Source organism: Piliocolobus tephrosceles, chromosome 18 (assembly GCF_002776525.5).
Source record: "Piliocolobus tephrosceles isolate RC106 chromosome 18, ASM277652v3, whole genome shotgun sequence".
In the NCBI taxonomy this organism is placed as follows: domain Eukaryota; kingdom Metazoa; phylum Chordata; class Mammalia; order Primates; family Cercopithecidae; genus Piliocolobus; species Piliocolobus tephrosceles.
Window position 1 is genome coordinate 42,824,669 of NC_045451.1, and position 15,722 is coordinate 42,840,390.

General features: G+C 36.1%; 1 long non-coding RNA gene across 1 annotated transcript in view; it reads left to right on the forward strand.

The window, feature by feature from the left end:
- The first annotated feature begins 9,485 nt into the window (after window positions 1–9,485).
- LOC113225013 overlaps window positions 9,486–15,722 on the forward strand; it is a 198,952-nt gene continuing 192,715 nt past the window's right edge. Inside the window, exon 1 of the long non-coding RNA XR_003309629.1 lies at window positions 9,486–9,643. This is a non-coding gene — a long non-coding RNA (uncharacterized LOC113225013). The remainder of the gene's footprint in view (window positions 9,644–15,722) is intronic.

Here is a 15,722-nt window from a genome sequence, read left to right on the forward strand (position 1 = left end):
ATGTGTAAATATATAATATACACAACAATAGAAACATATATACATACCTATGACATATATACCTTTATAAATATACATATACATTACACATACACACACACACACATATACATCTCTCTATGTAGTTCTCATTACTGGTATTCTTTATCATGTAGACTCAATCTACTGTATAGTATTCTTTTATTTCAGCCTTGATCCTATTACTATTTATTACTAAGCAAGTCTTCTAGCAAAGATAATTCTCAATTTTTGTTCTTTTGGGAAAGTTATCATTTTTCCTGTATTTTGAAGAATAGTTTAGGTTTAAATAGAATTCTTGGTTTACAGTCTTTATTTATCAGCACCTTGTTTTTTTTTTTTTTTTTTTTTTTTTGAGACAGAGTCTCGCTCTGTCACCCAGGCTTCCGGAGTGCTGTGGCCGGATCTCAGCTCACTGCAAGTTCCGCCTCCCGGGTTCACGCCATTCTCCTGCCTCAGCCTCCCGGGTAGCTGGGACTACAGGCGCCGCCACCTTGCCCGGCTAGTTTTTTGTAGTTTTTAGTAGAGACGGGGTTTCACCGTGTTAGCCAGGGTGGTCTCGATCTCCTGACCTCGTGATCCGCCCGTCTCGGCCTCCCAAAGTGCTGGGATTACAGGCTTGAGCCACCGCGCCCGGCCTATCAGCACTTTGAATATGTCATTCCATTGCTCTCTGCCTCCCTGGTTTCTGGTTAGGAAGCAGCAGTTAATTTTATCGAGGTTCCTTGTACATCCTTGATCATATCTCTCTACATGCTTTCAAGGTTCTCAGTAGACTTGGTCTTTTAATGATTCATTATAATGTATCTGGGAGTGATTATGAATTAATCTTTCTTGAAATTTGTTTAGTTTCCAGAGTGTGTATGTTAATGTTTTTCATCAAATATTGCAAATTTTTGTTTGTTAATATTTTATATATTTTTTTATATTCCTTTCTTTCTCTCCCCTCATTCTGTTATTCCAATTTTATGTTATGTTGGTATACTTGATTGTGTCCCATGCATATCTGGGTATGTTCATTTTTAATATTTCTTTATTCTTTTTTTTCTATTCTTCACAGAGAATAATCTCAATTGACCCATCTTCATCTTCACAAATTCCTTCTTCTGCCAAAGAAAATGTTCTATTGAGCCCTTCTAATGAATTTTTGATTTCAGTTATTTTAATTTTCAACTTCAGAATTTCTATTTGGTTCTTTTTTACACTGTAAAAAAATTAATATTCTCTATTTGGTGTGATATCATTCTTTTTTTTTTTTCTTTTCCAGACGCAGGGTCTTGCCCTGATGCCTGGTCTGGAGTGCAATGGCAAGACCATAGCTCACTGAAGCCTCAAACTCATGAGCTGAAATATTTCTCCCACCTCAGCTTTTTGAGTAGTAGCTGGGACTACTAGGTTCCAGATATGATGAAGTGTCATCGTAAGACTAACTGTTTGTTTTTATACTTTTTGTAGAGATGAAGATCTACTTATGCTGTCCAGGCTCATCTTGAAATTCTGGCTTCAAGTGACCCTCCTGCTCTGACCTCCCAAAGAGCTGGGATTACAGGTGTTAGACACCATGCCCAGACCCTTTGTTTCTTAAGACACAGTTTCTTTTAGATTTTAAACATATTTTAAAATAACATTTAAATTCTCTGCCTTCTAAGTGTAACATCTGTGCTTCCTCAGGAATTATTTACTTTTCTTTTTCTCTTAACTTTTTTTTTTCCTTATGTGTGGGCTATATTTACTTGTTTTTGTATTTGCATGTTTCATAATTTTCTTTTGAAAATTGTACATTTAAAATAATACAATATGAACATTCTCTAAGTCAGATTATCTTCTCTCAGGGTTTGGTGATAATGGTGGTGGTGGTGGTTGCTGTTGCTATTTGATTGTTTAGTGACTTTCTAAACTAATTTCACAAAATCTAATTTTTTTGTAATATATAACCACTAAATACTTAGATTAACTTACCTAGTGGTCACGTAGTTATTCAACAGTGATTTCTTTAAATTGCTGGAACCAATTATTCTCTCAATCTTTGTTGAGGGGTTCTGTGTAGATTGAAAACCCTACCTTAGTCTTTGCTTCCTCCTTGAACAGAGACATTGAGAGGTGAGAGCTTAGGAATTCCTGAGATCTTTTCTAAGCCTGTGCACAACCATGGCTGTCCACACAGTCCCGTTAATGTGCATGGGATTCTAGAGTGCTAGCAATATGTTGGCCCTTTTAAAAGTCTTCTATGAACACCTCATTTTTTAGTTTTCCTTTTAAGTGTTTTGCCAGCTTTGTTTTTTTGTTCCAACTCTTATATCCATCTCAGGCAATTGTGTTGTTAAACAATTGCTGCTGATTGTTTTTAACAAATGCTCCCAGGGAAAATGGTGTTTGTACTGGGTAAAGTCTGGGTTACGTCAAATAAAGATAAATTCTGAAAGTGGGTTTTTGGAGGGAACTACTAGACAGCACAAATAATGGTTCTCTGGGAATAGGGCTTGAGAGGAGCTCCAATGTCATTCTGGCCCTTTTAGTGGCTGTCAGGCTGCTGGTTGTCATTGTGATTGCAAGGGCTATTCATCTTCAAGAGCTCAGAGGAGAGAGATGTTAATAAGGAAAGTTAAAAGGTCACAAAGCATGCTGTTATTACCAAGATTCAATGTTTTCTTCAATAAACATTCCCCAACTTTTTCAGTTCTTTGATTAATATCCAGAGTTCTGAAAAAGTTGATTTAATGACATTCAGACAATGTTCATTCTTTGTTGGATAAATTTTTTTTGGAATTTTTCTACTCACAAGATTCAGCAATTCCTACTAACCTCACTCTGCTTAAGGCCAATAAACATTATTCTTAGTGATGAAATAATACAAGCTTTTCCCTGAGATCAGGAAATAAAGCAAGGATCCTCACCTTTACTCTAAATATTTGGCATTATGTTAAAGTACCTATCTGATGTATAATGCAAAAATAATACTACGAAAATTTTCCTTATTTTATATATATGCAAAGAGATAAATATAAATGGGTTTTTATTATTTATGCAATAGTTATGTTCTGTGATGTCATTATAAACACTTAATCAGTAAATATTAAACAATTGCTTTTAGGAGAAATATGAGGCTAGGTTCCTAGGAGCCTCTGCCCATGTTAGTTTTATGATTGATCAGTATATAACATAGTTTTGTGTGTATTTCCATTTAAAGACACGCTATTAATAATAATATTTACCACTGGTTTATTACATGGAACCCAGATCCAGTGGCACTATAACTGGTGCCAGAAGAAAGCTTATCTAACAGTGGATTTTCTTCCTAAGGCACATCATAGCCTTCCTCTACTTAGTAGCACCAGACAGCACTTCAGCACTAGGCTTGGAGCCCATTTTATGCAATCAAATCACCAATGGAAAGCATTAAAATGCAAAAAATGTGGCATAAATGGACTGCAAAAAGACACTTATTTATAGTATGTGACCTGAAACAAGAAAATAGAACTGGGAATATGTGTGTTGGTGACTCAAATTGTTCACCACTCTGTGTTTGTTTGCAAATGACCACAAAAGTGCCATTAATGTTGATTTTAGGGGTACAAATAAATTATCTCAAGTAGGTAAGTTTGTAATTATTGCATACATGAATAATGAAATTCAACTATACACACACACACACACACATACACACACACACACATATATATAATTGTTGTTTGTTTGTTTGTGACAGAGTTTTGCTTTGTTGTCCCAGCTGGAGTGCAGTGGCATAATCTCGGCTCACTGCAACCTCCACCTCCCAGGTTCAAGCAATTCTCCTGCCTCAGTCTCCTGAGTAGCTGGAATTATAGGCGACCGCCACCATGCCTGGCCAATTTTTTGTATTTTAGTAGAGATGGGGTTTTATCATGTTGGCCAGACTGGTCTCAAACACCTGAGCTCAGGTAATCCACCCCTCTCAGCCCCCAAAGTGCTAGGATTACAGGAATGAGGCACCACTCCCAGCCACACATATATATTTAAATTAACTATATGAGTTAGTAAGTAAAGTTAGGAAGGTTTCTAGATACATGGTTGATTTGCAGAAATCAATTGTTTTTCTAAATAACAGTAAATGGCAGTTTGAAAATATTTCAGAAACATACTATTTTCTGTGGCATCAATGAAAGATCAAATACCTATAAAGAAATCTAATAGAAGATGTATAAGTCCTTGTCAGAAAAGTATAAAATACTATTATGGTGATGCACTGAAAGAGTCGATATTTTAGAGTTGATTCGTTGTAATTGATGCATAGATTTAATTCAATTATGTAACCAAATTACAAAATTTTCGTAGTTTATTTTTGTGAAAAATGACAAACTTAAAAGTATGTGTGAAAATATGAATGGTCAAAAAGAATCAAGATTAAGTTGTAATGTCAACTAAGATGACTGTTCTGCACAAGATAATCAAGGCTTCTTATTGGAAAACCAAATACCACGTGTTCTCACCTGTAAGTGGGAACTGAGCTGTGGGTACACAAAGGCATGCAGAGAGGCTTAATGGACATTGGAGGTTTAGAAGTGGGGAGGTTGGGAGCAGGGTGAAAGATTAAAAACTACCTGTTGGGTACAATGTACACTACTCAGGTGATGGGTGTACTAAAAGCCCAGACTTCACTATACAGTTAATCATGCATCCAAAACTACTTATATCCCTAACACTATTGAAATTTTAAAAACTAAAAACAAATCCAGAGTCAGGTTGTTTAAATACACATCTCATATGTAATGAAAAAATATATATTAAAAATATAAAAAATCAATCCTTTTTGGAAGGCTACAATAACTATTGAGGATCATGTGATATTAGCAGAAAATTCAAAATTAAACTATTGGAATTGGATAAATTCATATTCACACCCAATTTTGTAAAGATAGCACCACAGAACAGACAAGAAGAGACAATCTTCAGTGAATGAACCAAATTGATAGGGCACACTAAAATGTGAAACTTTGCTTTATTAAATGACAACATCGATAAAGTAAAAATACAAGCTACAATGTGGGAAAACATACCTGCAGTACATACATTTAACAAAGCATGTGTATCCATAACATATAAATTATTAATGTATACATTAATAATAAGAAAAACAATTCTTATAAGAAAATACATTTATAATGAGAAAATAAATACTTACTTTGTAAATAATAAAAAGACTGTCAACTCACTAAAAACATGAGGAAAAGACTAAGTAGGCAAATCACAAAATAGTACATCTGAATAGCCAATAAATATTTTTAAAACGGCCTTCATCATAATTAGAAGTGATGGTGCTGGGCACGGTGGCACACGCCTGTAATCTCAGCACTTTGGGAGGCCGAGGCGAGTGAATCACTTGAGGTCAGGAGTTCCAGACCAGCCTGGCCAAAGTTGTGAAACCCCGTCTCTACTAAAAATACAAAAATTATCCAGACGTGGTGGCACACGCCTGTAGTCCTAGCTACTCAGGTGACTGAGGCAGGAGAATCACTTGAACCCGGGAGGCCAGGGTTGCAGTGAGCCAAGATTGTGGCACTGCACTCTAGCTTGAGTGGCAGAACGAGACTTTGTCTCAAAAAAAAGATGAAAAAGTAAATTAAGCCATAATAATAGGCCATCACAAACTCACACAATGGATACAATTTAAAAGAGTGACAACTGGTAAGGATGTTGGACCAGTAGAACTATAATATACTTCTGGAGAAAATGCACACTTGAACAACCATTTTTGGAATCTTCCCAAAATTATCTGCTAACCTGAATAAATGCCTACTCAATACAATAGCATTTCTAAGCCTAGGTATCTACCCAACAGAAATACATTCATGTTTAGGCCTAAAGAAGGATAAATGATGTGCACAGCAATATTTTTTATGAGAGCCCAAAGCTGGAAGCTACTCAAATGTCCATTAACAGTAGCAGGGATTAAAAGAAAAAGTGTTTTATTCACCAAAGGTGTCATATACTACAGATAAAATGTGTTGCAGCTACAAGCAATGCCATGGATGAATTTTGCAAACATTGTAGTGAGTAAAAGAAACTAGACCTTAGTGCATGTTGTGACACTCCATTCACATACAGTTGAAAATCAGGCAAAAGTACTCTGCTCTGTTAGAAGGCAGGTCATGGTTTTCTTTTATGGAAAAAGGAAGGCAGCGATTGAGAAGGGCATGGGGAGAGCTTCTCTGATATTGGGGAATTTTGTTTCTTAAAATTGGTAGTGAATATGTGTGTGTGTTCATCTCTTAGAGACTCATTGGCCTATATTCTTACAATTTTAGTATTTTGAGTGTGTTTTATTTGAACAATTATTTTTAATCACCTCACACAATTTAATGGGCATGTTTGTAGGACCAAGTTCTGCACATGAGACAGGGTTAGGTGCTATGAGTGCAAAAATGAGTAAAACAAAACATCTTTCCTTAAAAAGCTTAGAGCCGGCTGGACGCAGTGGCTCACGCCTGTAATCCCAGCACTTTGGGAGGCCAGGGAGGGTGGATCACCTTAGGTAAGGAGTTTGAGACCAGCCTGGGCAACATGGTGAAACGTCGTCTCTAACAAAAGTACTACAAATTAGGGGAGCATGGTGGTGGGCGCCTGTAATCCCAACTGCTGGAGAGGCTGTGGCAGGAGAATCGCTTGAACCTAGAGGCAGAGGTTGCTGTGAGCCAAGATCATGACCCTGCACTCCAGCCTGCGCAACAGAGCAAGACTCCATCAAAAAAACAAAACAAAACAAAACGAAACAAAACAACTTAGAGCCTGCATGCTGGGGCAGAAAACTGTTGTGCTTTATTCAGTTCCATAATTTTATTTTCCTTCAAAAGCAGATATTTGGCTACATACAGAACTCAACATAAAAGCTCAAGAAAAATTACTTACCTGACATAGCTCTTAGTAGCCTGTTGTCACTCAGTTAGGGGGTGATTGGAAGTGAAATAAATTTGGTGGCATTAAATGTACACATTTGTAGAAGTATTTGAATCAGAGAAACCAAGTATATTCTCAAATGGTTACAATTTTTAATTTCCAATATTATAGAGGATAAAATCAATGAGTAATGGAAAACTCTCTCTTTCCATTTAATCATTACTTATATCAAAGCTTCTATCCACATTTGTAATTGAAGGATGATGACACTTCCTTATGCTCACAACTTAGCTTGAGCTTTTGCATGCTAGAAATGAAAAGAGTGGCTTGACTTGTAACATAATCTTCACTGCCTTAAAAATAAAACCATCACTAAGAAAAAATATGTGTATGTTTCACTGTGAATCAGTTATTAAGGGAGTTGAAAATGTGTATTCTGTTGCTCTCAACTTACACAATATTGGCTAAGACATGGACCGTGGGCTTAAATGCCTGGGTCCATATCCTGGCATTTTCACTTACTAGCTACGTTGCCTTTAGCCAGTTACTTATCCTCGGTCTGTCTCAGTTTCCTCATTATCAAAATAGTGATAACAATAGTAGCTATCTCCCCAGACTGCGGTGGGGATTAAAGGACTTGGTACATGTAAATACTTCAAAAAGAATCAAATAAAGCTATGATTATTATATTTTATATGATATTACTTAATGTCTGGAAAGAAGACATCATCTAGCAAAAAAATTGTCTCATTCACACTCAGTATCATTAAGTAACCTCAGAAGGAAAACCGTAACACAGGAAGATATCGCCCGTATTTGTTGTAAAATGGCTAGCCACAAAGACATCTTAACTCTCAACATTTTGTAAATGAAGAAAACAACTAAATATCCACAGATCAATTTTTTCTTTTGACATAAATGAATTACTTGAAAGAGTAAAGCAAAAGAAAACAGAGTCCCAAATTATTTCCATGTAGTAGGTGTGATACTGTGAATTGATGTAGGAGGTGGTATGTGGGTCTTTGCTTTCTTAGTAAAGCAATGTCAAGTAGTAATTTATACTAAAGAACCACAACATAGAGTCAGTAAGTCAATCCTAGGATTTTGTTCTAGATAGAGTTGTGATTTTATAAATCAGCATTATTGTGATGTTTATTTACAGAATCTCACTCTGTCACCCAGGCTGGAGTGCAGTGGTGTGGTCTTGGCTCAGGAGCAATCTCTGCCTCCCAGGTTCAAGTGATTCTCCTGCCTCAGTCTCCCAAGTAGCTGGGATTACAGGTGTGCACCAGCACATCCGGCTAATTTTTGTATTTTTAGTAGAGTCGGGGTTTCACCATCTTGGCCAGGCTAGTCTCAAATTCTAGCCCGTCTTGGCCTCCCAAAGTGCTGCATGCCCAGCTTATTGTGATATTTATAGGTGTATTATATATTTATTTAAAATGTGTTAATATTTGTGTTAGATATTTAGATACGGAGCTTGGGTAGGTGTTATAAGGTTTCCATTGGAATGTAAAAGAACATATAAATGTTGGAATAATTGTTTTCTTGTTTTATTTTTGACCAGGATCAATTACGAGGACTATTGAAGTGAATATTTTCAAAAGATATTAACTTTATTACATTTTATAAGCATATATAGAATGTAATCCTTTCCTTAGTTTAAATGAAACAAGCTCCAGCCTGATTAAATCACCTGGCAGAGGTCACATAGATAGCCAGAGACGGAGTTGAGACTCATATTTTCACCACCTGTTTGTAAGTCTTGGCTTCTTTCCCCTTCACTCTGCTAAAAGTCAGAAAAAATACAACTACTGAAAAATGGTGTATAGTGGAATTAGATGACTACTAAGGTCTTTCATTCATGGCCGTCTAGGAAATTCAGTAGACAATTAGCAATAGTAGTTTCTGATTTTATCAGAAGGAAGATACCCTCAAGTCAGCATCCAACCATACTTTTAACCTTGATCTATTAAATTCAATACATACCAGTAGCAGCCGGAAGCAATCCAAAGATGACTGAGTAAAGGTTTTGTTCTCAGAGATCTGCAATGATATAGCAAGCCAATGCCCTTCTTTCCAGGTGCAATGATTTTTGCCACATTCTGAGTTGCTAAGCCCTTTTCTTCTAGCCCTCTTCTCTTTCCCTTCAACCCCTCTTTTATGCTGCAATTATTTTTCTCTCCAATTACACTGCATTCTCATGAAGCTTTCTTTCTTCTGTTTGGAATGACAAAAATAAAAGCCAGAGTCGGCTTGCTTTCACGATTGACTGCTAAGGTAGTGAAACAAACTGAATGTTCAAAGGAATTGTGTATTATTGTATATTTGGTTGCACATGCAGAATAATTCCTTCAGATCTTTTAAAAAGGAGAGCATTTAAAATGTACTGTTAGAAAACCGTTACCTCTTTCTGGTCTTTTAAATTTTTCCTGGGGTTTTTTTTTTCCTAAGCACCTAGAAGCTTCTCCATGTTTCCCCTTAGAAGATCTTGAAAAATTAAAGTATTTTAAATCTTCTGTTTCTTCCTTAAACCTTTTAAACATTATTTTCATGTTGATATATGGTTAATATATGTGTTTTTATTCTCCCCCCCAGCAGCCTTATGTATGTAGCTGAAACCACCTGTACTACTGGAATGAAGCACCTTTACAGAAGAGGCAGTGCAAGTTGTATCAATCACATGCATAGAATGAATTAAGATTTATGCCAGTTGCAAAGAAGAATGTTGGTTCACTATTTTTCCTCTGGGCATGTGAGTATTTTATATTATATAAATTATATTTATATGTGTGTGTGTGTGTGTGTAGATACATAGATAGATAGATAGATAGATAGATAGATAGATAGATAGATAGATAGATAGATATAAAATACATAAAATATAATTCCTTACCCTCTGAGAGGGTAAGGAAGAACAGTGAGGAGGATGATAGAAATCAAATAAGCTCCTTTGGCCTCTCTATGTCTTCCTGTGTCCAGACCTCTAGGGTTCTCTTGCATACATCAAAGCGAAAGTGTTTTCCCTAATGCAGACTGCCTGGTGTATGGTTGAGAGTAAAAATGCCTCTGAAGGAGGCACTGTAGTTGTTTGCAGGATATTATTATATTATGTATGTTATATTTTTCTAGACTCTCCCTCTAACTTTCTGAGGTTAAAACTTGAAATAAGTTTTGATTTTTTCAAATCAATACCTTTGATTTGAGGTATTCTCATCTGCTGAATGGAGTGAATATTACTATTTCTTTGCTTATAGGCTTATTGTGAGAATTAATATGAAGTAGAATGAGAACACTTGGAAGTGAATAAAGAATACACAGATTTAGAGTGTTATCAACACTATTTCTTGTAATGATATATTCTGAATCCCCTCATCTCAGATTTATAATAACCTTAGTTCTTCATATGTCCCCAAAAGGGGTATGGCAGATGCTTCCAAGTTTTAAATTGAAGTGATTCACTAAAATTTTTTAATTATTAATAATAATAATCATATACTGTTCATCTCTCCATCTCTTTAAGTGCTTATCACAGTACCTGGCACACAGTAGGCACTGAACATATATTGGTTAAATTTAATCAAAAAGTTTCTAATTGCAAAAGTGATTTCAATATAGAGTAAAAGACCACTACAACAGAAAACCGAATCAATTACTAGTTGTGATGTATTTTCAGGTCAAATTTGAATACATTTGAAAACAATTTTGACTCCCCATAAAAATAGAATTGTGATCAATTATTTCCTAGGCAAACTACACTCCAAAAAAGTCCAAAACTGTTGTTAAGGTACATGAAACAATCCTCTCTGCATTGAAAGGCTTCAGACTTCTTTGCTCATTTAGTTTGTTTTTGACCATTTTCCGAAGCATGCCTTCTGCTTTCAAGAAAATAACCACCATTTGTCATTATGGAAATTCTGTCTTTCCCTTATAATTATCTCTAATATCCAACTCAATTTTTGTATACTATGTTAAACAGATAATCAAGATTATAAATTCAGTATGGTTCTTAGAAGGATGTACTTTATGTCTAAGGGAGGTTCTTAGAAGGATGTACTTTATCTCTATGAGGTTCCTTTGGGTACCTGGATTTTGTGACATCCTTTTGCTTGACTATAAATATTTAAGGCCTATCCTACTCTTAGGCTGACTACCCCTGGAGGTAACATAATAAGTAACCTTGGGATAAATATGTTATTATTATATATGTTCTGATCAGCTGTGAATTCAGTTCTTGGTCGTCTACATATATATTAGATGTGTGTAAAATGAAACAATTATGTTTCTAAATTTGTTGTAGTATTAAAAGCTAAAAATAATATATTTTCTAACAATATTGTAATTTTATGTTTTGTTAGGAGTTTTCATCCAATATTGACTGAAAAGATCAATAGACTATCTCAGCATGTTATGCTGTGCATTTATTTTACTGTTGCCACTGATGCAATAAAATTAAATTACAGTACTTCATCAGCCCATACTATCCTGTACTTAATTTACTTACAGTGTCATTTCCAACAATATCTGATAGATCCTGTGAAAATAAAGAAAATTCCTTATCGAGTGAGAGAGGTGGGAGTCAGTGGGAAACAGAAGGAATAAGATGTTGTGCAGTGTGAAGGAGAAATAAGTGGTCTCAGTTCAGTGTGGTGGCAGGGTGCATGTCTATTTCAACCACCTTCGTCATCCTACTTCAATTTTGATTTGATGCCCAATGTCATTGATATCAGCATTCTTGAAATTTCCAGTAAAAACATTATTGTCACTATAAAAATTAAATTGTAATTCAAATAATGCAGGATGTCTTTGCAAGAACTTCTCAAAATATAAAGGATATTACCTGCTTTGGAAATTATGTCTGGAACCTAATGTTTTCCCCTTTGTGTACAGTAATTTATTGGAACAGAACAGTGCAGGATATATTGGTGCAGATTTATTCATTAATTGATTCATGCATCAGACTACTAATTAAACAAATATTCATTTAATGTTTTTCATTTATCTTATGATGTGTTTGGTCTTGGGGATAAACTCAATCTTGTAGCCAGAAAAGTGGCACTATCAATTATAATACAATAGCAGTAGATAATGAATTTAATAGAGGAAAATGCATTGTTGTCTGCCTAAGAGGGTCAATATTATAAAGTATGTGTTGATTGGCTAAGTTTTTAAGAAAGGATAGGAATATCCCAGGAAGAAAAGTGGGAAAGTGTATTCTAGAGAGAGGAAACTGGATGTACAAAAATCATGTAGGTGTGAGAAAAAGAGAGATACACTGGGAACTGTAAGTATTAATACTTAGGTATTGTTGGAGCCTGGCACATAGTAATTGTCAATAAAATATCACATTGTTGTTTTTGTCATGCAGTGCAAGGGGATGGAAAGCAAGAAAAATGCCTAAGCAGGTGCAGTCTCAGCCCTTTTATTAATGGGATTGCTTCCCATATTAAAGGATGACTGAAGTTATTCCTTTTTATTTCATATTAAGACTATGATAAAGTCAAGGTGACTTGAAAAAGCTATTTAATTCAAGTTTAGTTTTTACAAAAAAAAATGCATAGAATTAGATTCATATGCATTCTCCTTCTCCTATTCTTCCATCCTCCCCTTTTTTCTTTTCAGTATTTGGATACAACCCACATCTCTGACTTTGACCTGATATATTTAGAAAGAGCTCAGATGTGTTTGTGAAAATCTAAGGTAACATGTCAGCTTTATATGGCAGTGTTCAGGACAAGGCAGAGAATCTATTTTTTATAGTATAAATTAACAGACTAATTGTCCCAACAAATTTCCAAATTATTTCTTTTCTTGCCTTTTACCTAATACCTTACATTTTACTCTAGTGTCCTAAGTTCCCAAATACCACTCTCTGGCTCCACTCCAATCTTATCTGGGCTCTCTCTCACCAATTTCTCAGGCTTATTGGTCTGTAATCATTAGTCTCTTTCTTTTTGCTCTTTGTCAAGAACTTGCAAACTTCCACTGTCTGCCCTCCACTGCCCCAAGGGCCCAAGAGCTTGGGCAGACTTGCAGTTACACCACACCAATTTCTGCCTCTAATCCTGTCCCCATCCAGCTTTGGTACCAGAGTCCATTATTTTGATAATTCTCTTGCCAGTCACCTCAGTGTACTTCTTCTCTCACCTTTCCATCACATCAGATCTCAAAAACATTAGTCCTGGTTAATGCTACCTTTCCCACTCTTTGTTAGGGTTTTAGAACCACTGGGAAAAAAGACACATGTATGATGATTTGTGTCATTATTGATATGGACAGAATACAGAGAAATACTGGGTAGAAGAGGATGGTTCCCCAGCAAAGGGCCCACCCTCAAGCCTGAAGACCTGTGGCCCTAAATGAGGAAAGGCATTCCTGTTTTCATGCCCCAAAACTTGTCTTTTGGCCCACGATGTACCCCCATCCTGCTCCCATGTAAACTTAAGACCTTAGCGGACACACACACAAGTGGCTGAATTGAGATCAGCACACCAGTGGACCAACAGACCAGCAGACCAGCAACAGCAGAATAACGCAGCAGAGAAAGAGAGGAGGAAGGACATCTGGACACTGAGGGAAGTTTGTCCTGGGGTGGTTGGGGAAGAGTTTGGCAGCTGAGTGGCCTGACTCTAATCACCTTCCCACTCCATCCCCTCTTCTGTTTCCCCATCTATCTCACTGAGAGCCACCTCCACCACTCAGTAAAACATTGCAGTCATCCTTCAAGCCTGTGTGTGATCCGATTCTTTCAGGACACTGGGTAAGAGCTCAGAATACAGAAGGCTGTCACATTAGCCCTCTGCCCTTGTGATGAGATAGTGTCCATTGAGCTGATTAACACACAAGCCATCTGCAGATGGCAAATATGAAAGAGCTTCACAAGACACACCCACTTGAGGTTTGGGAGTTGCAGACACCCACCACTAGAAACCGTCATGGGGCAGGAGCCTAAAAGATCTCGCACCTGCCTCTGCACCTGCATTTCTGCATGCTCCCCGTAGGCGTTTGAGTTGTGGGGTGATCAAGCAGGTGAGCCACACCCCTGTTGCACATCCTGTGAGCAGAATCAGGGAACTCTCCCATTTCATTATAAATTCAAGTTATGCAAACTAAGCTAGAAGCTTCTGTGTTTCAGATTTTTAAAAACTCTTCATGTGATTTCTCCCCTCCTTTTTCCTCTTCTTTTGTAAATAAATGGAAGATTTCATTTAGTCATCTATGTTTACTATTGAAACTCTGGGAGTTAAAATAAATAATATCCTTGTCCTGTGAACTTTTTATATGTGACCAGGAAAAAAAAAATGGCTCTCTCTTCTACATTGTTCTGTTCTGCTTCATTTACAGTATCTACAGAAGCCAACTGCTATGTGGTTTCATGTAGATTCTCTTACCCATACTTTCACTTGATAGGGGAACTCAAGTCTCCAAGAATTGCATAATGAAACACTCTTGCTTTTTTTCTTATGGCTTTCTGTTAGATAGAATTCTTCACCGAGCAAAAATGACAACATGCTTGACACTCAACTATTCTCTAATTCACATACTAGCTGTACTAGCTGGACTTGGATATTCTGAAAATATTTCAGGTGAGGAGTGGAAACAAGGATTATGGCATTTTTCTGACCATTGTCAACTTCAATTTCTTGGCTGCTGAGACATTTAGCTCTCTAAAGCTAAACTTTGGAATTTATTTTCAAGTCCAAGAGAATCTAAGTAATTTGAGACTCAACTCATCTGGCTTTTTGCCAAGGCTTAAAAATCACAGTCCTTGAATTAAATGTGAACTGTCCTGAATGCACTCTGAAAAAAGGTTGAAGTCCCATAAGAACTCAATGTACTTCATTGGTAAGAAGAGAAAGAGACATTCTAGAAATCTTAATGTGTTGCCACCTTCAACAATACTGCTCCACTAAGTCAATTTCCACTTTCCTTTTCAAGCAATCCTTTGGTAATAATCTCTCCAATTTGCCAAGTTTTTTCCTGGAGTACATACTTTGGTACTTACTATGCCCTCCCCCTGAAATGATCTTTTCTTCCATCTTACTTAATCTTATTTGTATGTATATTTAAGAAGTTCTTCTTTCCTTGAAGTTATATTTCTACCAGGCAATGTATCTGAAGTTAATATTTTATGTTAAAAACCTTTTATCAGCCACTTGATAAAAGGATTTCAACATAAAGTAAATAAGTAAAGAATTTTTCAATGTTCTTTAATAAATAATTTCCTGTAATCATATGTTATAAGTATTAAGAAGTTTTTCTTGATTATCATTGAAATTACTGTAGATTATATTTGATCAAAATGGTGTAAATACTGTGTTAAATTTTGGTAAATTATTATTTCACATATAAAAAGTAAAATATTCTTGGAACCAATCTATGGCATAAAAAAGCCCTTATTTATAACTTTTTTCAATTCATATATCTAATTATGAATGTTAATTATTTCTAGAATGAGGGCAAATTCACGACCAATTCTCTTCCCAGTTTTAGTCTTAACAGACAGTTGAGACTCTGTCCACCCCTATAAGACTAAGCATGATAAACCTTTTTCAGGTAAATAAAGCTAGCTGCAATTAGGTAATTCATTGTTCGCAAGATGTGGAACCTACAAATACCAAGAACCACCTTTTCTTATCTGCAATTTTGTCCACAGTGGACTGCCTTGAGCGTCTGTGGATTTTGGTATCCATGTGGGTCCTTGAACAAATTCCTCGTAGATACTGAGGAATGACTAGGAATAGATGGGGATAAACAGATTTTTGTTATGTCAATGCCTTTCAGTCCTTTGACTTCCTTCTAATTTTTAAGCAAAGAAACAGAAAATCTGTTGG